General features: G+C 43.3%; 1 protein-coding gene across 5 annotated transcripts in view; it reads left to right on the forward strand.

Moving 5' to 3' along the window:
• Nucleotides 1-26242, forward strand: part of FAM110B (family with sequence similarity 110 member B) — a 149224-nt gene that overhangs the window by 113396 nt on the left and 9586 nt on the right. The window contains exon 1 of one of the 5 annotated variants that reach the window (XM_032422008.1): nt 18147-19728. The exons of the other annotated variants lie outside the window; for them this stretch is intronic. The gene's annotated coding sequence lies outside the window, so the exon portion shown is untranslated. Of the gene's footprint in view, nt 1-18146; nt 19729-26242 lie in introns of those variants that run through there. 5 annotated transcript variants of the gene reach the window in all.

Below are 26242 nucleotides of genomic sequence, written 5' to 3' on the forward strand. Positions count from 1 at the left end.
TCATAAATTTTATGTTCTAAAAAATATTGGACTTCCGAATAATGTGAATTAATTAATCATTATGAAAATAATTTTAGGTTTTGTATTTATTTACAATTTTGTGAATCTCTTTGGCAAACATAAAGCTACATTCTAAATACACATGTTCATTTTGTACCAGCCCCAGCCCCCATCTACCCGTAAGTTTAAAAATAATGCTTTGCTCAGAAAAGGGCTGTCTCAGTGTAATGCACAAAACTATGCTCCTCACCCCTACGCCGTCCATTCAGTGCCTTACTGGCTTACATTTAATGCAGATTTTTAAAAATTTAATTATCCGGTTTTGAACTCCTTAGATTTAGAAGCAGGAATCGTGAAGGGGTTGGGAAACTTCTGGACACACGAATAATGACAAGAGGATTAGAAGTAACAACCTGGTTCCGTGAGGAACACCAGAAATCTAAGAAAGCAGACCTGTCCCAGGCCATGTTTTCTGTGTGCCGTGGTCACACAATAACCAGGAATGATCAAGAAACAGATATGCACGTATGTAAGCTACTTTTAAAGGATTCCATCACAAATGCTCATTTAAACAAAATGGATCCTGGGGCGCTCAGTCGGTTAAGCATCTGCCTTCAGCTCAGGTCATGATCTCAAGGTCCTGGGATTGAGCCCCGCATTGGGCTCCTGGCTCAGCAGGGAGCCTACTTCTCCCTCTCCCGGTGCCTCTCCCCATGCTCTTGCTCTCTGCATCTCTGTGTCTCAGATGAATAAAAAAAAAAAAATCTTAAACTGGATCCTTACATAGACATGTGGTGAGTTAGTGCAAAGACGTAAGCTTTTGCTTTCTCAGTCTCCCCAAGTGTGCGCAGGCCCCTCATCCACTGACGGTGGGAAGGAGTGAGAGATTAATGCCCCCTGCCCCCCATCTCTCACTCACTGAGCACGCCATTTGTGCCAGGCAGTGTGCTAGAGTGATTTATTCAAGAAACCTGTCTTATTTAACTGAATTAAGGAAACAGATTCACCTTCAGATATCCAGATGCCCCGTAGTTCGGATCAGTGACATGTAAAGCAAAGGCCATTGGTAAAAAACAAGTCTCTTTTGAGTTGTTTTTAGGATGGGTTAAAATTGTAACGAGGTTTAAGCGTAAAATCAGTATCTTCTTATCGACAAGTTTACCGAGTAATTTTTACAAGTAAGTTCTAATTTGTTTTTGCTTGAAACATCATGAATATATCCTTGTCAAAAGCTAGACTTCCGAAGTCTGAGGAACGAAACCTGTACGTCGCACATTTGTTTGTTGCGCTAGTAACGACCCCCCGCTCATCCTGCAGTGAAAGGTCACCTGGCTGTGACCCCTGTGTGCTGTGCAGGGTGCTGCTGAGGGCTGGGCCTGGTCCCTGGGTCCCCCCAGTGGGCTTGTGGCCCCACCTCGCAGTTATGCAGCCCTGACCTGATGCAGCCTCGTTCCAGATGAGTGCTGATTCCCATGAAACCTGGAAACAATTTCTAGCTCTGTCTTCCCAAGAACATTCCCGCAGGAAATATCATCTGGCTTTATGGTTTTAAGGGATCTTCTGTAGTTTCCTGCAGAAGACGGAAACAAATCTCTGACTGGAGGTGATTCATTAATAAAGAAGGGTCTCCAGGGGTACGGATCTTTAATGGCATTTCATAGGTATCCGTGCACGCAATTGCTTTGGATTCATGTCTTGGCTAAAATTTAGTAAACATAGGAGAGTGCAGGTGACTTCTTCATCATTTTTTAAAAGGCTCATGTGCGCTCACAGCCCCTTGTCCCTTTAGTTTGGTATTCTGCATTTTAAAGTAACTCATATCCTTCCCTACCATTAATGTCATTTGCAAACTTAGTAAGTTTGCTCTGGCCTGCCCTCTGGGTCTTTAATGAGCATGCCCTGTCCCTTAAGAAGGGAAAGACTCACTAATAACTCAAAGGCTAATATTTGTAGAGGGAGACACTTCTTCCAGATTGTCACTATGATATGAGACAGAATCAAAAGTCCTGATAGGTTCCGTCTATGACTTGTCCACTTCCCATGACAAGAGACTGTATCAGTCTGAGAGAATTATTCCTAGAATCAGAATTGCTGTTCCTCAGGTCAAATAGACTTGTATTTCATAATTATTTATTCTGGTAATGGCACAATACTCAATTAACTATTTCCATGGATTCTCAGAACTTTCTTTGAAAGCTGTAATTATGAATAATACTCATTAGTATTCTCTCCCAAGTGTGTTCATTCTCAGGCCCTGTGACCTCGACTGTCACAACCAGCCTCACGCTGACCTCAGTGACTTGACATTCTTGATCAAGAGACTCCACGTTCATCTCTTTTGAACCCCAGGCACAGGACACCAGGCTCTTCCTTCTGGACTCCGAAAAGGGATTCCACTTCTTAGTTACCAGGATGAGTTTGCAAAGAGGCGGGGGGAGGGGAGGAGGGGCGGCCTTGGTGCTCTAAGTGCCTTTTCTGGCACTGAGGTGAGAGATGAACCTACTAGGTGAAGTAACCAGTGTTTAGTAAGGGCTGCCTATCAATATGAGCCAGGCACTCTTCTAAATGTTTTGCCCGGGGGCGCCTGGGTGGCTCAGATGGTTAAGCCTCTGCCTTCGGCTCAGGTCATGATCTCCAGGTCCGGGGATGGAGCCCCGCATCGGGCTCCCAGCTCAGCAGGGAATCTGTTTCTCCCTCTCCCCCTGCTTATGCTCTCTCTGTCTCTCTCTCTCTCTCTCTTTCAAATGAATAAATAAAATCTTTTAAAATAAATAAAAATGTTTTGCCTGTGTTAATAGAGTTAATCCTGACTTAATCCTAGGAGATGGGTAATATTTTATCTCTTTTGACAGATGAGGAGACTGAAACACAGAGAATTCAAGTACCTTTGCCAAAGGACATTTAGCGAGTCAGGTAGAGGCAGTCTCTCAACCCAGCTGGTGCCTCTCCAGATTTGACGCTGTGTGGTCCTCTGATGAAGGGCAGCAGGAGAGACCGTCTTCACTGGCATCAGACTTCTAGTGCAGCTGAGTGCTCTCGAGTTACCCGTTCCTCTCTTTTGCAGAGTTTGTTGCTGTTTTAATTTGTAGCTGGATCACTGTAAGTTCTAGGAAAATGCATTTTCTTCAGAATCTGTGACTCATCTTGACTAACACCGTTTCTTAAAATATTCTGTGTGCACCTACCTGTGCGCACCCGATGCCCCACCCCATTCAGTTTCTTACAGACTGCTTCCCTAGCTCTCTCTTTAGAACTGCAAAAAGGAATTTCCCTTGTGTGTCTTTTGTGTAGCTATAGAATGTTATGAATACAGTATCTTTACCAGAGAGTAAATTCTACACACACACACACACACACACACACACACACACACACTAACCAAGGCTGTGTTAAGGTCATGTTAGAGTATGTAGGAGTTTCTTGAGACCTTTCCCTTGTTTCTACCCGTATCTTCCAGATGTAAATACTGTGCACAGATGGCTAATGTTAGAGTGTGCCTTCTTCAGATGTTGAGAAATGCATTATCCTGAGTATAACTTAGAGTGGGGTGGCGCGGGGGGACTTTGATTCCTGGTAAAAAGTTCTGTTCGTAGAAGCAGAACAGCATCGTGATTATGAACTGGAACTTGGGAGGGCGAAATTCCTGGACTGGAATCCTAGTTTAGCCTCTTGGCAGCACTTCAAACTCTGGCAGGTTCGTTGACTTATTCAGTGGATATTTGCGGACTCCTGTGTGCCAGGTACTGTTCTGGGCTCTGGAGATGTAGAGAGCAAGACAAACCAGGTAGTCTCTTGTTCTGGGCTCTGGAGATGTAGAGAGCAAGACAAACCAGGTAGTCTCTTGTTTTGGGCTCTGGAGATGTAGAGAGCAAGACAAACCAGGTAGTCTCTTCACTGATCCCTGCTTCCATTCTGGGCCATACAGCTTATTCCAAAGAGCCCCAGCTAGCTCGTGAGTCCAAGTCCTCAATCCTGGGCTCAACACACTACAGTGGCACCCATTCCCCCATGGAGGTAGTCATGGTATTTATAACCTCCCACAGCATGGCATGCTCATGCCCCCCCCCCACATGTGCCTCCAGGCCTCTGTGCTTGTCTTTCCACAGCATCTCTGTGGTCACCCTCTCACCTCCTTCAAAACTCTGCTCAGAGGTCCCTTCTTCAGTGAGGCCGTCCCCATCTGACATAGAGAATATTGCCTGTATGTGGAAGGAGCTACCATATCTGTTGAACATGCAAATACGCCAACCCTAAAATTCAGACCAGATATGTTCTTTGATACTTTTAATAGTTCAGTAACCCATCAGTAGAATAAGAGCCTATTCTGAAGGTCTTGGGAGCCCCCTTCCTTACAGACACTGACATTTGGATGTGTCGTGATAGTCAACCCAGAGATGGTGATGAATGAACATTTAGCTTATTAGGAAGAGCTAAGGAAAAGGCAGGTAAATTATTTGTTCCTGTCCAGAATTTCTTCCATTTCAGGCTTATAATTCTGGGTTCTGGAGGCTGGGGGTTATAATAGACCATAGAGCATCAGGAATGGTTTATTAACCGCAAACCATCTCAAGCTTCCCCTTAGTGCAATGCACACGGCATTTGGGGGCTGCCTCTAGGAGTGTAAGCCTAGCAGCTCCCTCAAGACCTAAAGAAAAACAAGTGAGGAGGCCAGAGAGCACATGTCTGAGGACCCCATGGGATGCCTTAAAGCAAAGAGCCTCTTTTGTGGTAGGTTTATTTCATAGCATTTTTGTGCTAGCCCTGTCCAGAATCCCCTTAAGGGATGCTTAAGCAGGGGAAAAAAAAAAAAATTGGTAGTAGGTAAAGCAATTAGGGAACCTAAGTGAAGTGGTTTCTGTGAGTCTAATAAAGCAGAAGGCAAGCTGAGCTACATGAGAAGAGCTGATAGGATTCTGGGCAGTGCTTTCTTGTGGCAGCTAGACACAGATACAGGAACAAAGAGGAGTTTGTTCAAGTTTACTCCCCAGTGGGACGATCCCTGAACCAACATTCAGGAAAAGAGCCAGAGAAAACTTAGAAAGGGGGAAAGCTGCAGAGGCCAGAGCCATAGAATGATTGCCAAAAGTGGGGATGGCAGATATGGGGGGGGTTAGCCTCTCAGCACTGCCATTTCTTTGTTGGCCAAATGCGATCGTGAGAGGCATGTGGTGTGGAGCCAGATTGCCTTGTTTGCCTTTTAGCCCCCACTTCTTCCTGGCTGTGGTTGGGCGGCCATTTTCTTGAGCAAATTATTGAACATGGTAACAGATTAGGGCCTCAGGTTCTTCAGTTGTAAAGTGAAGGGTAAGCATAGCCTCTCCTAACTGCTGTAGGAGTGCATCTGTTAATATTCATAGAGCACCTTGGAACAGTCCTCGCACACAGTAAGCAACATCTTGGAGTTAACTCTAGTCATTACTACTATTTATGAGGCACCTCATGAATATGTATATCAATAAACATAGTCTATAACCTAAAGGCATTTTTGCAATTTCCTTATTTAATCTGCATTAAACTTACCAGATACTTGGGTCCCCTGTTTCTTTATAAAACAAAAAGAGATTAAATACAGGACAGCACTGGGTGGCTCAGTCGGTTCAGCATCTGACTCTTGATTTTGACTCAGGTTGCGATCTCGGGGTCCTGGGATCAAGCCCGGCATCGGGCCCCGCACTCAGCAGGGAGTCAGCTTGGGATTCTCTCCTGCCCCTACCTCTTCCTGCTCATTCTCCTTCCCTCTCTCTCTCAAATAAATAAATAAAACCTTTAAAAATAAATAAGTAATAAAAATTTAAATAAAAAATCTATAGAGATAGTGTATCTATCTCTATAAACACTCATGCAATCCTGTGAAATCCCTTGACCTCCAAAAAAGTATCAGAAAGATTCTAGAGTAAGTTCCTTAGACATGAAAAAGATATATCCTATGTGCACAAATGTCATTAACCTTAAATTTAAAAAAAATGTTTACCCAGTTACCATCAATCTCTATATTGAGAATAATGCCATTTCCATAATCCCAAGAGACTTAACTCGATATATTCCTCTTCTCTTTCCTCCTCTCCCTGCTCACCTTGTTCCATGACATCATTTTTCATAAATCTGATGAATGAGCCCGTACTGTCCCGGAACTGCCGATCCCTGCTACTCCGGGCAGTGTGGGTTGATACAGTGAAGAAGCAAGCATCATTCACATCTCAAGAGCCAGAAGGCTCTGGTGTCTTACTGACAGTGAAAAGGGAAACTAGTCATACATTCCGGGGCATTCAGATTTCCAGCGCTTCCCATTCTAAAACCGGTCGTGTATTTTTGCGGGATGTGGTGGGGGACCAAATGTCAGGTCAGAGTGCTGTATCAGACCAGCGGTGGGGAAGTTTCGCTCAGTGGCTAGTGGAAAGCTTCGTACCGATGGTGACTTCTAAGCAGAGTCTTCTTGGGGAAGGGAAAGGATGGTCATGGTACGATGCTTCCGTAGAGACTGCGCTAAGAAGGATGCTTTTACTCAACACACTGACATTTGGATGTGTCATGATAGTCAACCCAGAGATGGTGATGAATGAACATTTAGCTGATTAGGAAGAGCTAAGATTCTCATTTGCATAACACCAGGATCTGTAGCAGCTTCTGTTGTGAACATCTTCCATGCCACTTAGGTTAAAAACTCCAAAAATTCCTATTTGAACCTTACAAGTGTGGTTAGACAAGTACCTCTTTTTTACAGGTACAACTTCAGATGTTAGTTGGATGCAGACCGCAGAGAACTCTTTACCTTTGCTACCCTAAAACACGTAATAACAATAATAATGATACATCTGCAGAACCACTCAACCATATCTGTGCTTCCAGCCTTATAATCTCATTTTTCTTCTCTTTTTTTAAAAGATTTTATTTATTTATTCGACAGAGAGAGAATGAGAGAGAGCGAGCACATGAGAGGGGGGAGGGTCAGAGGGAGAAGCAAACTCCCCGCCAAGCAGGGAGCCCGATGCGGGACTCGATCCAGGGACTCCAGGATCATGACCTGAGCCGAAGGCAGTCGCTTAACCAACTGAGCCACCCAGGCGCCCTATAATCTCATTTTTCGATTCTCATTTTAATATTGCCTGCAGACATTATTCCTATATATTACTTTAAACGATCAGAATTAGTATTATTCATGATTCTTCTGAACGAGGAGGAGAATGGTTATCCTTTAGTAGCCAAAGAAACTCTGAGAAGTGCTCATCCCCATGCCCACTACCTCAGGATGGCTGAACTGAAATTCAGGATGGAGCAAATACAAATCAAGTAGCATCTCTGAAGAAAGTTAGTATGCATGCTCTCTTTTTGTCTTAATTTGTTTCCTCTTCATCTGGGTTTGGGGAAATTGTGGTGTGTCAATTTCTCATTGGGATAGAATATCTAACACTCCAAATAACTTGCTTCTCAATCGATTGAAATATATGCTTTACTTTTCTTGTGGGTCCTTGTAGTCCTTCTGTTGCGATCGCCATAAGTATATTCAGAGAACTCTGACGGCTTTAATTCCTCCTGCTGACCTGTTTTCAGACGTTCTTTGGGACTGTTCCGCTTCTCAGGCTGCCCTGTGCGAGGAGAGTGGCTGATGGTTATGACCCTCCGGCGCTCACGGTGCCTGCCAGCAGCATTCTAAGTGCTTTGGTACGTGTTAGGTCCTTAACCGTGACCATCTGGTAGGATGGGTGATATGTGTCATTCCTTCACTGTCAGGAAAGCCGTAATCTGCTGCAGGGACGTGCCTCCAGTGAGCAGTGGAGTGAAGCCAGCATTGGTCTGATGTCCAAGCTCATGCTTTCAGTCACTCTTCTTACCGTCCCCGAACAAGTGAGCAAAACATCCTGCCTCCCAGCCCTGTGTCCCGGACTCAGTGACTCCAAGGGCGCCTTCTACAAGGGCATATGACTTCTGATCGAATGAAAGGCACGTGGCCTGAGCATATTTAAAGAAGATAGGCAAAATGCATTTGTTCATAAATATTTATCATTATGTGGGACACCCTGTGCATACCACGTTGCTTTCTTATTGCGATTGCTTTGGGAAATCACTTTTTCTGGGTGTTTCCCTTTTGATCTTCCTGACCTAGCTTTTCTTGTGTGGAACGTCCTATCAACTGCTTAATAGCGAAGAGTGATGAGGGATATAGGAATAAGAGAACAACCCTACTGATACCTGTTATCTACCAGGACACATTCCGAGCAGGATACCTCAGGGAGTACCTCTGGTATTTCAGGTGAACTTCTTTTCTCTGTAGTTTACTTTTGTATCAGAATACTGGCTTATAGACTTCTGGATCCCATCCCAGAGTAGCTGCCCCTTTGCTGCAGATAAGGATAATCCACAGCAAAGGAGCTGCGAAGGAGCTCAAAGGGAGGGAATACCTCGCCTGTGCTGTTGAGGTTTGGATTTATCTGCCCAAGAGCCATGTTATAAACAATCTGGCATTTTAAAAAGATGCCTCTGGGATCCATGAAGTTCCCATGGTGAGGAAACAAGAATGAATGTAACTGAGCCATGAGACTGGGAGAAGAAGGGGTAGTGACTTAAAATCCTGGAGGGGTGACTGGAACCAGAATCAGCTGCGAACCTCATTCAACAGACACATCCCTCTCCTGTCCAGACAGCGTCCACGTGGGGTGGAGTTCAAGGGTTAGTGATTCGGAGTGTCCCCCCTGAGGAGCACTAGTTGAGGGGATGCTCGGAGGAAGCTGCTTTGGTGGCATATGAGAAACCTGTTTCTCTCCCCCCCCTTACCCTTTGCTCCTTCAATCCCTTGAATACTCGTGGTGCTCCCCGGGGGGGATACAGAGGTGAGTAACAGACCCTCTGACGTCCTCATGGGGCTTCCATTCTGGTGCGGGAGACAGACAAATACGATTTTAGTTAGTGGCAAGTTTCTGCAGGAAACTAAGCATTTAATAGGTTGGGGGGCGATGGAGCGCACAGGCTGTGTGGCTGCTGGTCTGAGGCCCATCTGAGCAGAGGCCTGGTGAGGAAACCAGAAGATCACTGATCCCCTTTGTCATGTGCATACACAGCGGCCACTGAGAGAACAATGCAACTAAACCTTCCGTTTATCGTGATGTGGGTCTGAGAAGTCTGCTAGGTTTGTGCCAACTAAGGAAAGGTTATTTGGATTTGAGTCAATATTAAGGGTCCCAGACTCCAGACATCCACCTGAGAATGCTCCATATAGAAAGTGTTAAACGTAAAAAGTTTAATCTGGGCTCTATGCACATGTGATGCAGCAATGACGTAAACTCATTTTGTTATTGTTCCTTTTTTTCGTGAATCACCCAGGGAATATGCCAGACAGCAGAAACTATATTGAGGTTAGAGTCTTCAGAGTTTATTCGTAAGTTAATTTGATTATAAACAATGTAATACAGCTACGCATCCCACGTAGTTCATGTACTAGAAGCCTACCTGCTTTCTTTTAGAAGACGGTCCTGTTTCATAGTTATCCGTGGCCTCCTTTTGTCTTAACGCCTTCTTTCCTGATATACCTAGAGTCCCATTTTTTCCCAAATGTTCCAACGTTTCTGCCATATGCCTTTGAATAATATTTCACAAATACTCAAACACGCCTCCTTCCTGGGGCTCTTTATCCCCCAGGGCCATTTCCAGGCCGGTTACTCTCTAAGCTGCCCCCCCTCTGCTGCACTGTGACTTCTCAACACAATGCTAGAACCTCCCTTGGCCCTTGGGTAGGGGGGAGGGGACGGGGTTGGAGATCTTCTCTTTTCTTGGATTCCTGTATCTCTCCTTTCTAGGTTTATTCTCCCATCTGACAAACCACACCCTCTATGAGTTCCCTAAATAAAGTTTGCCTGGGAGGTGTACTTTTGAATCCCTGCATGCCTAAAACGTGCCTTTATTCTCTCTGTGCTTGAAGAAGGATGGCCTGGGCATATGCTGTAGGTTAAATGAGCATTTTCCCTCAATTTTGTGAAGACACGGCACCACTGTTTTCTGGAATGCTCTTAAAAAGGACAGTGCCATTCTGGTTCCTGTATGTGTCCTGTTTTTCTCTCAAAGCTTTTTAAAAAAGATCTTCTGTTTATCCTGATATTCTGAGATTTTACAGTGATGTTTGTTTCTTTATTCTTTTCTTCCTTTATTGTTTGTTCTTTGGACTGCTCTTCCTGGCTCTGGATGCCTGTGTCCTTCCATGACTAACTTTTTTTAGTATTATTTCTTAAATAATTTCTCCCCTGCCTTAACCTCTATTCTCTTTGCTTAGAATGTTTATTACAAGAATATTGGACCTTCTGGATGGAGCGTCTCATTTCTATCACTTTTTTCATAGCTATTTCCTAACTTTGTTTTTTTGTTCTACCTTCTGGGAGAGTTCTTTGATTTTCCTTCAAATCCTCCTATGGAATCTTTATTTCGATTAAATATTTAATTTCCAACTCTTATTTTTGCCTTTTTTTTTTTTTAAGGAGCGTTTGGTTTTTATTTTAGGGCTGCAATAGCTTTACTTATTTCTCTAGACGATTTCCTAGGCCTTTTGAAGTTTTCTTCAAATGTCCTTTGAATACCTTGTTTTCCTCCAGGTTCCTTTTTTCTGTTTGATTATTCGGGTCTCTGGCTTTCATGTTGGAGGCTTGGCTGTCCATTACCACTTAAAAGGGAGTTACTGAGAATCTGATGAGGATCTCAGTGTGAGAAGGTAAGAGCTGTGGATGGCGGAATGCACTGTATTGAATCCTGTGCTGAGCCAGCTTTCTCCAAATTGGAACCCCTAAACTTTCGGAGGCCCCTTTCCCTCTGCCCCAGTGCATATGCGCACACATACACACGCACGCACACACACCCCCTACCTGGGCTGATCGGTTTCTTCCAAGGGAAAAAAAAAATCCTTCCCAGATTTTTTTTGCTGTATCCGGCAGCTGGCATGGACAGCTTGGCAGAGGAAGTGAGACAAAGACCCCACCGCTTGTCACCTTCGCTGTCAGTCAGTCCTATGGGTGTTGGCAGAGGTGCGGTGGGGGGCTTGCCTCCATGCCCTGTCATGATGTGGGAGGCTCAGGGACCCACCGGTACTGTGTTTGGAGTTTCACAGGCACCGTGTTCTCAACCTGCTTTCCAGCCCCCCACTCTGGGCCTGTCCTGCGCCAGGGTCCTACCTCTTTGCGGGTGTTCAGGAAAATCCACTGGCTTGTCACGGGGATCTTCCAGCACACGCTTAGATGTCATTTCCACCGTCCCGTTAGGTTCGCTACTACTCATCCCTCACCTTGGTGTCTCTCTTGCTCTTTTTGCCATTTTTATTATTCTGTTCTCATTTTAAGAAGATTTAGGGAATGAAAGGAGATAAAAGAAGTCATGCTACCATTTTGAACCAAAAGTAACATTTGGGATTTCTTCTCCACTTTATATATATTTCACATTATTCAAATTATAGCAGTTGCTAGCTGTATTATCCATATGATGCTTCCATCTTTAGAAACCATTGTGCAGAAAACGCTAAATTCTGTAACATATCAACATGATAGGGTAAAGATTTTATACACGGATACTAATTACAAATTATTTAATTAACATGACTTGTGCTTTATAAAGAGCAATTGAGAGAGAACTTGTCAGCTGCGCCAGACTTGTTTCCATAGCTGTCCTGACTGTAGACTCTGACGTACTGTTTCTTGCCATACAGACTTGCTTTGGAAGACAGAATAAAAGCAGATTTCTAAGTTAATTAATAGTGTTTGTGACAGAGATTCAGTTTTGTTCTATTTATATAGAAAATGTGTTCTTCTGATTCTTGAGGAGGTTATGATATCCATATAGGAAAAAGATCTTTTTAATTTGATATGCTCTTTTATATCTCTGCTCATCTGTCTTACTTTATCTCTCTTTTATCTTTTTTAACATCTTATTCTGGGGAGAGGATCCCTGGTTATTTAAGAAGAGTGTCAATCTACAGAAGATAATAACAGAAATATTCAGCTCTAAAAGGGAAGACAGGGTTCCCAAGGAACATCTTCTTGGCCACTAGGTCTAATAATTAGGCTTGATCTCTACTGCACAGATTAGAGGCCATCCATATACTGGAAGAACCTTCAGTACTAGGTGAATTAGGATACATAGTCATCCTGAAATAAAGTGAATTGGACCAGATGGGTCTGTTAAGCCCCTTCTGATGATAAAATCTACTATGAAACCCTCAGCTTTCTTGATAGCAAAGCATTGTGGACCATCGCTCAGAAAAGTTCTAATGGATTCCTTCTTGGGTTGCACATCTACCAAAAAACTTGCATTCCCAAGGCCAAACAGATCTCATAGACTAGCTAGATGTAGAAATCAGGATTCCATATTGCACTGCACACCTAACTTTGTTCATTATCTTTGCTTGCACTCTTTCAATTCCAGAAATAATAACGTGCACCCTAGTGACCCGTGTAAAGGTAGGCAAAGGCAAGAAGGGGAAGACACCCTAAACTGGCCCGGTACCTTCTGAGACATGCCAGAGGGTAGGAAAATTGCTTTTTTTGCATCACCAACTCTAGAACAGCTTTCCGTGCTTAAACAGAACTTAAATTTGCAAAGCACGTGTTTTTAAAGCTTTGCCACTGATTTTACGCACCTCTCTGTTAGAATGGTCATTTAAAATATAAAATGAATGAGGAACACTGAGGAAATGTCATATATGAGATCATTGAATCTTGTTCTTCTAAGTCAGTTGCATAGAAACTGTGGAATTTAAAAAGAAAAAGTGATTCATTCCTTTTAAGGTTGGTAGACCAAGAAGTCAGTTGTGCCCCAAATCCTTTTTCTTTGATGCTAATTTTCTTCTTAATTTCTTGTTAAAATAAGTTTAAAGCACTTCAGTCTGAAGTAGGAAATCACTGAAATTCTGGAATTGTCCATTTGAATTATATGTAATTTTTCCTTGAAAATAGTTTTGAGAAACAATTTCACAGAACACTATGAATGTATTAAATTTTTTTTTATTTCTAATCTCATACACTTCCAACTTGGTATCTTCATAAGCATGAGTAAGTTCATATGTTAATGCCTTATTGTCTTCAATACTATTTTAATAACATATTTCAATCCATGCCAGATTCTGAACTGTAAAAAGGAAAAGGCACTTTTTTTTTCCAAAACAAAGTTTCATTTTAGAATCTCCTAACAATTTAGAAAACACAGTCCCATCTTTATGCTTTTGAGGCCAAAGTTTGAGTCTTAGGTTGTTTTTTCAATATTAAAATATGAGAAACGTTAAAGCCTATTTCTCCATGTAAAATGTCTCCGAATCTGACAAACATGTTCATTTCTATTATAGTTTAACTTGTCATTTTTAAAATCTGTGTTATTTTAAAAATAGTAATTGTTCACTTATTTGGGGAACAGATTGTGTGTTCCCCCCACATCCTGGGCAAGGCTTTTTTTTCACTTTTTATTCTGAAATTATAGATTCATAGGAATTTAGAAAGATAACAGAAATGCCATATACTGTCTCCCGGCATCCCCCACCCCATGTAATTATAGTGCAGTGTCAAAGCCAGGAAATGGACATCATGACAATGTGTGTGCGTAATGACATATATATGTTATTTTATCACGTGTGTGGTTTCACATAACTGCCACAATCAAGATACTGTTCTGTATCACAAAGGTCTCTTTTTCCATACTCCCTTACACACACACACACACACACACACACACACACACACACCCCTCCCTAACTCCTGATGACCATGTATGTGTTTTCCATCTCTGTAGTTAATGTAATTTTGAGAATGTTATATAAATGGAATCATTCAGTATATGGCTTTTGGATATTGGCTTTTTTCACTCAGTGTAATGCCTTTGAGATCCATCCAACTTGTTGCATGGATCAGTAGTTCTTCATGATTTCTGACGAGCATTCCATGGTATGGATATGCTGAAGTTCAATTAACCATTCACCCACTAAGGGCCATTTTGGCTGTTTCGAGTTTTTGACTATTACAAATTAAGCTACTGTGAACAAGTGTGGATAAGTCTTATATGGATTTGGTTTTCATTAACCTGGAATAAATGCCCAGGTGTACAATTTCTGGGTTCTGTGTAAGTTTACACTTAGCTTCTTTTTTTTAAAAAAACCAAAAAACCTGTCAAACTGTTTTCCGGAGTGTCTCTACCACGTAATATTCCCACTCAGTGCATACAGTGATCCAGTTTCTCTGCGTCCTAACCAGCATGATCTTGGTGGTGTCACGTTTTTTATCTTAGTTGCCCTAACAAGTGTTTAGAAATAACTCTTTGTCATCTTAATGGCCAGAGATGTGGAACATCTTTTCCACATGTTTATCTGCCCTTTTTATGCCCTCTTTGTTGAAGTGTCTCTTCATATCTTTTGCATTTTCCAGTTGGACTGTCTGTTTTTTTTAAAGTTGAGTTTCGAGTTATTTATATATTCTAGATATGAGTCCTTTGTCAGATACATATTTTGCAAGTATTTACTTTGAGTCTGTAGCTTGTCTTTTCATCCTAGTAACAGGGTCTTTCATAGAGCAAAAGTTTTTTAATTTTGTTAAGTCCAGTTTATCCACTTTTCTTCTTTTTTGGGTCATGCTTTTGTTGTCATATCTAAGAACCTTTCACCAAACCCCAGAATCCCAATGATTTTCTCCTGTATTTGTCCTTAAAATTCTATAGTTTTGTGTCTTCCAAGTAAATCTACAATCCTTTCTGAATTTTTGCATAAGGTATGAAGTTTAGGTCCAGATTCATATTTTGGCCTATAGATGTCCAGTTGCTCCAGCACCATTTGTTGAAAAGACCATCCTTCCTTCATTGAATCGCTTTGGAACCTTTGTCATAATAAGCTGACTGTACTTGCGTGTGACGATACTTGTAGTATATTTGGGTTCTCGTTCTGTTCCATTGATCTGTATGTCTGTCCCTCCACAATATCAGTCTTTATTTCTGTCGCTATTTGATAAGTCTTGAAAGTGAGGAGAGTGATTCCTCCCACTATATTCTTCTTTTTCAAAATTGTTTTGCCTCTTATAGTTCCTTTGCCTTTCCATATAAGTTTTAAAAGGCTCTTGGGTGTGTTTGCATGTAACTGATAGGAGGTTTTGCTTGATACTCTTCCTGCCTTGCACTAAGTTTCATTTAACCTACTTTGCTTCTACCTGCTTCTTCTTTGCTGTCTATATTGTGTAACATGATTGTCTACTTGGAAAATACCAAAAAGTCGACCAAAAATTTAAAAAAAAACAAAACAACTCTAGAATTAAAAAACGGATTCAGCAAGGTTTCAGGGTACAAGATCAACATACAGAAGTTAATTTTATTTCTATATACTAATAATGAATGAATGGAAACTAAAATTAAAAATCCACTATTATTTACAATGGCTAAAAAAACAAAATACTTAAGGGTGAAGCTAACAAAATACATATAGGCCTTGTATTTTGAAAACTGTAAAACTCTGACAAATCTGAGATGATCTAAATAAATGGAGAGACATGCCATATTAATAAACTGAAAAACTCAATTTAGTAAAGATGTCAATTATCCCCAAAGTGCTAAGCAGATTTAATGCCTCTCAAAATCCCAGAAAGATTTTTTTTTTGTAAATACAGCTTCCGTTTTCATGCATTTTTTTTTTAACAAGGACATCTAGAATTACCATGTGTTTTGAAAACGATGACTTGACCAGGGAAATGATCTTCCAACACTACCAAATACTTTTTTAATACTTTAAATTAGAGGGGCGCCTGGGTGGCTCAGTCGGTTAGGCATCCGGCTCTTGGTTTCGGCTCAGGTCATGATCTCGGGGTCATGCGATCGAGCCCCTTGTTGGGCTCCATGCTCAGCAGGGAGTCTGCTGGAGATTTTCTCTTTCTCCCTCTCCCTTCACTCGCATGCCCACATGTGCTCTCTCTCTCTCTCAAATAAGTCTTTAAAAAAAAATACTTTCAATTAGAAATAACACCTTTACTGTAAAATATGAGCACAATAGCTTCTGTACACCAGGCCCCATGCTCAGTGCCTTCCATCCTTTGTGTTATCCTTCACAGCTACCATGGGAGGCAGGTGCTGTTGTCATTTCCATGTAATAGACAGAAAAGCAGAAGCATGTGGAGGGAATTTACTCACCCAAGGTCACAGGACCAGAGCATACAGACGCAGGACTGAAACCTGCAACTTGAGTCCGGAGTCTACGCTGCATTCAGAGGTCTTGCCATCTTCCTTAGTGTCAGCAAGGGACTCACACCAACTTCTTTCTCAGATAACCCTACTTTTTGAAAATCACCATAATCCTTATATCATTTTGCTACCTGGTTTCCTGCAAGGCTGGTTTTCTGTTTTTGTTTTTGTTTTTTTTTTAAAGAGAGAGAGTGCACGAGGCAGGGGAGTAGCGGAGAGGGAGAGAGAGAATCCGAAGCAGGCTCCACGCTCAGCACAGAGCCTGATTCTGGGCTTGATCTCCCAACCCCGAGATCATGACCTGAGCCGAAAGCAAGAGTCAGATGCTTAACCGACTGAGCCACCCAAGCACCACCCCCTGCAAGGCTGTATTTGAATATTCCCAGTATACCATAACATTCTAGTTCTAGCTAGAGAGTTGGACCCAAAGATTATATTAATCAGCTACAAGGCAACATTTAGTAGATACTTTTCAGAATAACTTTTTTTGGGGGGGGGTGGGAGGGGGTTCATCTAGAAGAGCCTTTCCCATCTTTCAGAGAGGGATGACTATGGAAGTGTTGTCTTTTGCCCCGCAAGTGGAAGAAATGGATTTTGGAATGACACATTACTTTTCGTAGGTGTCAGGGGAAGTAGGTCACTTTATAGTATTTATCATAATATTTGAAAAAACTGACATTGAAAAATAAGAAGTTGAATATTGATTAGTTCTTTGTCCAAAGACTGGAAATGGATTACTGAGATATTTTCTTCTGAGATAGACAATAGGTTTTTTTAGATAGTTTCTTTTCTCCTGTTTCGCCGTGAGATAAATTTCAATTTAATGGTCAATTGTAGCTTCATAAAAGGTGTCATTTCGCCTTTACATATATTTTTTGGCTTCATTTATTGAAATATTTTTCCAGACATACTTGTATCCACAAGAAGGCTCTAACCCTTGTGCTCCAGAAACAACAATTGGAGAGATCAAGAGGGCCTTAGTAAGTAAAACAGGTGAACCTTTAAAAGTCTCCATCTGTCTTTAAAACTATTAAACAAAAGAGAAAAATCCAGTGCCCTCCCTCTAGAAATCAATAAAGAAAAAAGAATATCACAGAAGGGTTAGATTCCCTCTAAGCTAATGGAGGGGGAAATTACATGAATCAAAATGTTCATTTTGGAAACATAGGCATGGCATCCAGGGGGTGGTTCCTGGTGCTCTCTCTCAGTTCGGAGCCAGTGGCCTCCTGTTGCAGGCGTACGAGGTCCTGACTGCAGGATTTAATGACTCCCATTTCTAAACTGCAGTTGTGGATAAACGTTTTCTGAAGAATTTGGGATGACATGATCTCAAAAATAAGCTGACACTCCATATGCAAATGTAACACTCTGTTAATGCGGTGCGTCATTGTTAACACCCAGCTCTTGAGCACATCCGGAGGATACCTCTGACCTCCAGGTATCAACCACACCTTCCTTGCCCCTGTAATCATTCCTTAATCCAAGACATGGCTCCTACATGGTGATTTCCATGGTCAGCCCATAAACTCATGGGGCATCTTCAGAGCCTGTGCACTGCTTGAAGGATTCTACACAGTCTATATATGGAAACATGCTGTGTAAGGAGTATGAGAATTTTTGGGTCATAAAGAATGTGAGAGATCAACTATGGTACAGATCCAGAACTACTAGAACAGTGTGGAAGAAAGGTGGTCAGCTGACAAGGCACAGCTGGGTCTCCGTGGCCATGGTTGACAAGATGTCCTGCTCCCTCTTCCTTCCCCTCTTTCATCCAGCAATCTTGGGGCGCCTGGGTGGCTCAGTCTTTTAAGCGTCTGACTCGTGATTTCTGCTCAGCTCATGATCTCGGTTATGAGATCCAGCCTCGAGTCAGGCTCCACATTCAGCGGGGAGTCTGCTTGAGAGAATGCTCTCTCGCCCTCTGCCCTCCCCCCCCACTTACTTTCTTAATGTAGTCTACTCAGTTATTCTTTCAGAGCTTAATAACTTAGGACAGTTTATCTTCAAACTTTTCTGCTGACTTCATGTTCTGTCTTTATGTTTCCTCTGTCCTCCTGTTCCTGCGTTCTTACTTTGAACATAGTAAATTAAATCTAGGCAATGAGAAACGTTTCAGAGAAACAGACTTATTGAAAAGGCACTTGACATTCACCTGCCGCACCCTCCCTCCCACTGCACGAATCCCCTCTAAAATTTCTTAGACAGATGGTAAGCCTGTCTGCACAGACCCTTCCTGGGAGAAAAAGCTCACTCTTTACAAAAGAGTTAGTTCCAGTGCGGGATAGTTTTAACTGTTCGAAAATTCTTCCTTCAGTCAGTCTGCACGTTGCCTCTGCAGTCTCTGATGTTCCTCTGACGGTATTTCTCCAGCTCATCAAAAAGAACAGTGGCTAACAAGGACGGCCACCTGTGCTAAGGTAGATCCTAGCGCCATCTGCATGGCACAGGTGAGGAGCAAGAAGGCCAGGGAGGTGCCGGTGGTAAAGAGTGGAGCCAGGGTGGGAACCCCAGAACCTGGAGGATGCAGCCACCTGAGCCCCTTCTTCCCTCCTTGTTTACTTAGCCCATATGGTCCTCTGTAATCTGTTTCTCTCAGACGACTTTCCCCCACTCACCATTGGAATGGTTACAAGTTAGTATTCTCTGACTTTTGGTCTTTGGCTCTGCCCCCTTGCTGTTCTTCCTTAGAACCCAGACATCAAATCTCACCACCTTTTCTCTGACTTGTGCAGTCTGCTTGCTGGAATGTTGTGGATGCCACACTCACGTCAGTAGCCCCAGCACCTACAAAGGTGGCTGGCGCAGGGTCGGCGCTCGGTCAGTATTTGTCCAGTGATTGACTTCCTGCCTTTGTTCTTATATGCTCTGTGAATTCTGAGCTCTTTTTCCCTGGGGTCTCTGATTTCCCATTGGTAAACTTTAAATTCACGGGGAGAGTTGTTGATTCTTGTCACTATTAGGTTTTGCCTCTGTGGCAGTCTGTAATCTGTGCTAGAAGGTAGCTGCTGACTCACTGCGGTCTAGGAGCATTCTCGCAGCAACACCACCAGCTTTCTGTGCATCTTGCAGCGTCTGCCCCATGCCCACCCACGGGCTCCGAGGGGTCCGTAACCTACCACCTTGACCCACAGCAGTGCTCCCCCACTGCCATTCCTTTAGAGCCGTCATCATTTAGACAACTGGCCCAGTGTCACAGGCCAGTTACAAGACGTCCCATCCAACCTTCCGACACGTCTAAGCCGTTACTCAGCACCTGTGTTAAAGTGTGTGGTTCTCGTGTTTATTCCCGTTTTCAGTGCATTTGTGTGAAGTCTCTCTCCCGCATGGTGCGCATGTTTCTCTTTCTACTGTATCATTTCTGTCAACATACACATGTGCTGTCATTTCTACCATCTTAAAGAAAAAGAAAAAAAAAGAAAAACAACGCTCTCTTGATCCCACTTCTCCAGCCGGCACCTCCTCTCAAAGCTCCTGAAACAAGCCACCAGCACACAGTCTCGTCTTTCTTCCAGTCTCTCCCCAGCAGACACTTGACCAAGCTCTTTCTACTGAAGTCAGCAGGTAATTTCCTCCTTGCTACATCCTTGTTCTCTTTTTCTTTTTAGCAGCTATACTCACCAGACTATGTATTTTCTGTATTTCTCTTATTTATTGACATGTATGTGAGCGCCATATGAGTGGCTCATTTTCTTCCCTGCCTGGCCTCTAGTAGATGCTCAGTAAACATTTTCTGAATGAACGAGGAGGCTGCTGGTGCTTCCTGCATTCTAGACCTTCTGTGTCTGTAAACTTGCCTAAACATGCCCCTTTACGGGGCAGCTCCCTTGAGGGCAGAGAGGCTATAGGAAGCTGTCTTTGTCCTAGTGAGTGGGTCTCCATGGTCTGAAGGATTCATGCCCCTCTACAGGTAAGCCCAGAGGGGGGCTTGGGCTTCATCAGGACAGAGTCTGGTTGTTACCTCATCAGCTGATGACTAGCTTGTTATTTTTCTGGCGTTAAGAAGACCTTCTAATTTCCTTAGCAAGGTATTGGAATAATTACTTTCCACTAAGGAGGGTGAAGTGAAATTTTGAGATCCCCTCAGAGAACCGTACCAGCCCGAGCTTTTATTGTCAGTGCCACAGATTGGATTTACGGGGCCTCTTTTTCATATGTTATGAAGGCCATCTTGCCAGGTTTTCAGAACATCCCTCCTGCCTCTCATTCCCCCTCACTGTTTCATCCTCTGGCACAAGCCAGCACCACTCTCTGCGGTTTCTCCCCACAGCGGGGTCGCAGTTTCTGCCACCACCGCAGGAAGGAGGTTTTGTTATGAAAGCAGCCTGGGGCCTGGCATCACATAGGTTGGGGGTGGCAAGGAGGGTGCCTGCGCTGTTCTTTCCTCCCTTCCTTTCTGGCTCATGTCCAGACCCAGCCCCTCGTCCCTCCATCCAGGGACAGATGTTTCCTTGACTGTTCAGAGCAATGCAAGGGCACAGGCTGAGAATACAGCCACCACCTGAGGTTGACAACAAGCTGACCGGCTTCAGGCAAGTCCCTTAAACGTTCTGAGCCTCAGTTTCCCCCCTAAGTGAGACCGCTAAGTGTTCCGCTAAGTGGGACAAATGATACCTGTTGGGCAAGGCTGATAAATATAAGGCATCCATCCCATCTAGCCTGAGGTCTGGCAGAGGAAAGGTAGCCCCCTCCCCCTCCACAAATGGTTGTTGCCATATTTCTCTTTTTAGACTTAGGGATTATGCCTAAAATCAAAAGCCTGAGAGATCATGAAGCACTAAACACCAACAACCATGTTTTGGCACAAGCAAAATAACTCTTGTTAAAAAATAATGGAAAACTCCATTTCTCGCCAAACAAACAAAAAATGCTAGAGACTGAGGGGGGAAAAAAAAAACTATTTTGAAAAGCCTACTCCCTTTTATCACTTTGAATAAGTCATTTTTCTTTAGTAAACAGGAGTGAGAAGCTTAAAATTAATCAAGATAGAGGCAGATAGCATCATTTTCAAGTGAAAGCATGAAGGAAGGTAGTAAAAAAAAAAAAAAAGAGTACAATGTATGTGAGTGGATATTGAAGGCAGAGAAAGATGCGTTTTGTCCATCCAGCAAAGCCTGTAGTTTTTTAAGTTTTTATCAGGTTACTTTTACTGTAGATCGGCGATTACCGTAATCCTTAGAGAGCCTCTTAAGTGAGCAGCTGTGTGTTTGTTTGTTTGTTTTGGCATAAGGAGCAGGGAGATGGGGAAGGAAGCAAAGCCTTCTTGATAGTTTTACCTCATGTTCTTTTACACTGAGGCGGAGACCCATCCTGAACTGGACACGTGTCAGACAGGGTCCCTGCAAGAGATGCCATCAGAGAGTGCGGCCAGGAAGAGGGGGTCCTGGCGGCAGGTGAGGATGGACAGGTGGGAGAGGGCTGTGGCCACACCCCCGGATGTATCCTTGTCACCAGGATCTCCCTTTCCCTTCTAACGACAGCCTGCCTCCAGATGCTTCTAACTGCCTAGCAGAGCCAACGGTGTGACCTTCGGCCTGCTGCTGTAGTTCCAGTGAGCTCAGATGCAGAGTTGGAATGGGCCTGGGCAAGTTGAATGAACCTACTAGTCATTCCTGAGCTCCTTGTCACCTGGACCCAAAAATAGTATTTCAAGTGCAAATTGTGGTGAAGCCTTACCTTGTGCCATTCTAGTTTGCACCTGATTGGTGTAAGATGCACTAAGTGCTAAAGATGAAACTACGTGCTGCAAAACTAGGCATTGATCTACTTATGTATCTTACTTTGAAAATTACTATTTGTCCCACAATTCAGTCTGAACCCTTAAAAAAATGAAAAAAATACGGTTATCTTTTCTGAGTACACTTGAGGCAAAGAACTAGTTGTTCTAACAACTGCTGTAGTAAGAGCTATTCAAGAAATAGGAAGTAATTCTAGGTGTTCCTTGGCAAATGAAATCCACAGTATTTGTTTGTTTGTTCGTTTTAAGTGAACCTACCAATTACACTTTAAAATTCTACCTTGTATTGATTTCGCTTTGTGCCATATTGGTGTTCTAAACACAATTCAGTGCTAATGTGCTCATTAAGTTGTGAATGAACAGTTTCTGTGCATTCGGGGGCTATTGCCCCATACTCTCCAATCAAAAGGAGGCGCTTTGAGTGTTGTTTCAAATGTATAAAGTTTATTCCAAGTTTCACTTCCTGAGCTTTCTATCTGACCTCTTCATTGAGTCTTTACAATATAAAATGATATGCTAGATCTTCTGCTGGGTGTTAGCATTTTATTTCAGCCTACTATGTGCATGGCTGGTGGCTTTCCCAGAAATAGCAATAAAAAGCATGTGATCCCTACTCTCTGATGCTCTGGGTCGTAAGATAGAATGAAATCACGGTCTTATGTTGCTTGTTGTTCTTTCTAATACATTTCTCATTATTTCCATCAAAGTTCAGTTAACTTTGATAGATCTGCAGTCAGTGGTATCCAGAAAGAAAATGAAATTAATGGAACCCAATTTATAAACACTTCACCTTCTCTGCTTGTGCATTTAAGCTGTTAGCAAATAGCATGGTTATTTGATTTCACAAAAAAGTTAGGAAGGTAAACAGTAAGTAGTAAATAGCCATTTGCCAAACAGTAAATAACCAACCAAGAGTAGATTTTAGAACTAAAATATAGTTAGCGTGGGTTCCTTAGCCATATTACTCAAATATAAAACATGTAAAATGCATCACCCATATCCTTTTAAGAGCTCCGGAGCGTCAGTGTGACACAGTGAGGTGGGCTCAGGTGTACTGATGCAGACCTGGCTGTGGAGCCTACGGCTGCTCAGTAGCTGAACGTCTTACCTTTCACTGTCTGGACACCAGTTTCTTCATCTGTAACATGCGGATAATAACACTTGCTTTAGAGACATTGGCAGGACTGAATTTAAAAACCTCGGACGCCTGCGTGGCTCAGTGGGTTGAGCGTCTGCCTTTGGCCCAGGTCATGATCCCAGGGTCCTGGGATCGAGTCCCACATCGGGCTCCCTGCTCAGTGGGGAGTCTGCTTCTCCCTCTCCTTCTTCCCTTCCCCTCTGCTCTTGCTCACTCGCTCTCTCTCTCTCTCACATTGTAATGTGTATTTCAGAGTAAATATCCTTTTACCCCAGGCTGATCCCTAGAAATTAAAAATATTTTCAGAAATGAAGTTTCGGTCTGTATCGCCGACCTTAATCTTTGTTACTGTGTGTACGTGCTAGCGCTGCCTAGAGTACAAGTTCACAGCTAGAAGAAAAAGCAGTATGCAAAATGCAGATGCTTAGAATGGTATCGGTGGAGTACTGGGGGCAGGGTGCCCAGATCCGCACAGCCCTGGATTCTGGCCGGGTTCTCAGAGGCCACTCGCAAGTACTTACCCTCTACGCTCATACAGGGGCATCAGGCAGCCTTCCGGGGGTAATCGTGAGGATGGATGTGGGGACATCCTTAGCAGTGTCTCCATGAACAGCACACATTGCTATTAGAGTTCATAATCTGTGAGATCGTTGAGCCCCTGCAAGATCTTTAGGCTCCTGGTCTGCCTAACTAGGGGAACCAGCTAACACTGAGACCCACGTTAACTAGCAAGTCTTCTAAAGCCTGTGATTTGAGTATACTAGTCTATAAAAAAAGGACAGTGGTCCCTTGAACTCAACATTCATTTAGAATTTGGCCTTGGCCTCCCACATTCTCACAGCTGAATGTAAAGCCACATAAAACTCTCTAGGAGAGGAGAGGATAGAAAGTGGGATCATTTTATGTTTGTTTGGAGAAGGCAGGCAGTCCTACTGGATTTTCATTAGGAATTCTAGTAGCCCTGCTTTTTAATTACTTGTGGTTATTTTCATTAAGCAAGCCGTTATATTGGCCAATGATTTTTGGCGCCGGCTACATGCTCAGCCTTGACTTCTATAATCTCAGGTGAAAGGCAGGGCTCCCCCACACTGGAACAAGTTGGTGGCCCTCTTGTAGCAACATTTTCTTTACCTTCAGCCAAGGAAGAATGTTGAACCAGAAATGTGATTTTTTTTTTTTCCCTCTGATCCACTGTTTCGTTTAAATTGTCTTAAATAGGAGGAAGACATTTTAAAAGAAACCCATAACATTTTTAAATAATGGATTGACTTCAAACTGAAAATGAAGCATGTGAATATGTTTTCTAAATGACCTTGAGAATGACATTGAAGTAAAGAATCCATCATGGATTGAGATTTGACTTGCTATTTTTCTCTTACCAATTTTAGGTTTGATTTCATTTTTAATAATGGCTTTATTATTTACTCTAGCCTGGTTCACTCACATAACTGTTTGCTTTGAAATTCGAAACCACATATTTTCTCTGTAACTCAAATAAAAATGGGGTCATGCAAATGACCTTTCAGACAGAAACTGCACAGTCCATCCACTTTGACAGAAATAGCGCATGCACACACACACACACACACACTATCGCTTGAGAGTAGTGGAATCATTTTAAGACAAAAGATCATTCAGTTACCATAAAGCTTGAAATCTAATGATGGTGATTATCAATGCCAAGTTGTGGACACTGGGGACGAAATTTAATAACCGCTCACATTTACTGAGCAAACTTGGTGCCGAGTTCCACGTGAGCACTTTTCAGTGTATTACCTCACAGAATTTCCACAGCAGACCTAGGAAGTGAAGGAGTCATTATCCATAGATGAGGAAACTGAGGTACACTGAGCTTGAGTAACTTCCTGGAGTCACAGACCTGCAAGTGGCCCAGCTGCGGAGTAAGTGCAGTTGACCTTGGCCCTGGAACCTGGGCTCTGAACTGAGGAGGGGCAGCGAGTCCAAGGGCAAACAGAAAACCTGAAGGCTATTATGTGGAGCCCTTTTGTTTTCTGCCCTGGATTCATGAGGGGTAAACAGGAAGTGTGTGTACTCTTTTTCCGGTGCCCTGAGAACTCATCTGGCCGAGTTCTCCTTTCCATCCCTGGGATGAAATCTCAGATGGGACCCATCGCCTCTTCAGTTAGTCTTAAATAATTGAAAGTTCTCAGATCAGTTTCAGGATGAAAGAGCCCAGTCCAGCGTTTGTCACGACCCAAACTCCAACCTCTCATGCGGTTTAAATGAGCTTCTCCCTCTTCCAGCTCAGGCCTGTGTTGGCTTGGAAGGGGAGGAGGAGGATTTGCTGTGGAGGAGGAGACTTAATAAACATTGTGGGTTTTTTCCCCTCCTTCCTTGCTCCAGCTCCTTTCCCACTCATTATTAGGTGTCGCTTCGGACGTCTCCCGGTAGGTCCTGTGAGGGTGTGCGAATATGCAAGGTAGGCAGAGTGCTAAGGGGAGGATGACAAGATTCCTCTCCTTGGCCCTGGGCATGGGGGATTTAAGAGCTGGCTCTCTCTGGGGGCTTTTGGGTTCCCTGGGGGCAGCCACACCCCCTCCCGCCGCTAGGGGGTGCCCACAGCCTTCCCCTCGGTGCAGGGCTGCTGGCTTCCTTCGGGGGTGAATCTGTGGGGGAATTCCTTTTACCATAACCCCAGACCATCTTTTCCCAAGTATATATGTGGACCTAGGAAACTCCTACCCCTGTACGCATGGAAACAAAGCTTCCTCTCACCTATCTGAGACCAGGGTAGACATACGTAGTCACTGTCCTACATCACAGCCCTGAGCAGAGACCTTGAGACTGCCCTTGCTACTGTTTTCCTGAGGCAAAGTTGTCTCCCATTCCCATCTTTGTTTGCCCACCTGACAGGAAGAAACACTGTGGGTAACAAATTGCAGGCCCTCCCCTCTTCCCCCCAGACTTGCTCGGCTCACAGCGCCACCTGGAGGATATTTCCATAACACAGTGCCTCCTGGGTTGTCAGAATAATTTTCGCACATTTATCAAAAGGCCGCAAGTTTCCTGCTGCCCCACCAGTGTATCCCAGCACATTATACTAGAGCCAGTGAGATAGATATCACTTCTTGGTCCATATCTAGGAAGTCGTTAGAAGCTAAGAGTTGGCCTCTCCCACATCTGTGCACTCATTCCAACATCTGTTTCTATCCTGCAGTTGTGTAGAATGGACGTTTCAGGAG

Source organism: Phoca vitulina, unplaced genomic scaffold (genome assembly GCF_004348235.1).
Source record: "Phoca vitulina isolate PV1807 unplaced genomic scaffold, GSC_HSeal_1.0 scaffold25, whole genome shotgun sequence".
In the NCBI taxonomy this organism is placed as follows: domain Eukaryota; kingdom Metazoa; phylum Chordata; class Mammalia; order Carnivora; family Phocidae; genus Phoca; species Phoca vitulina.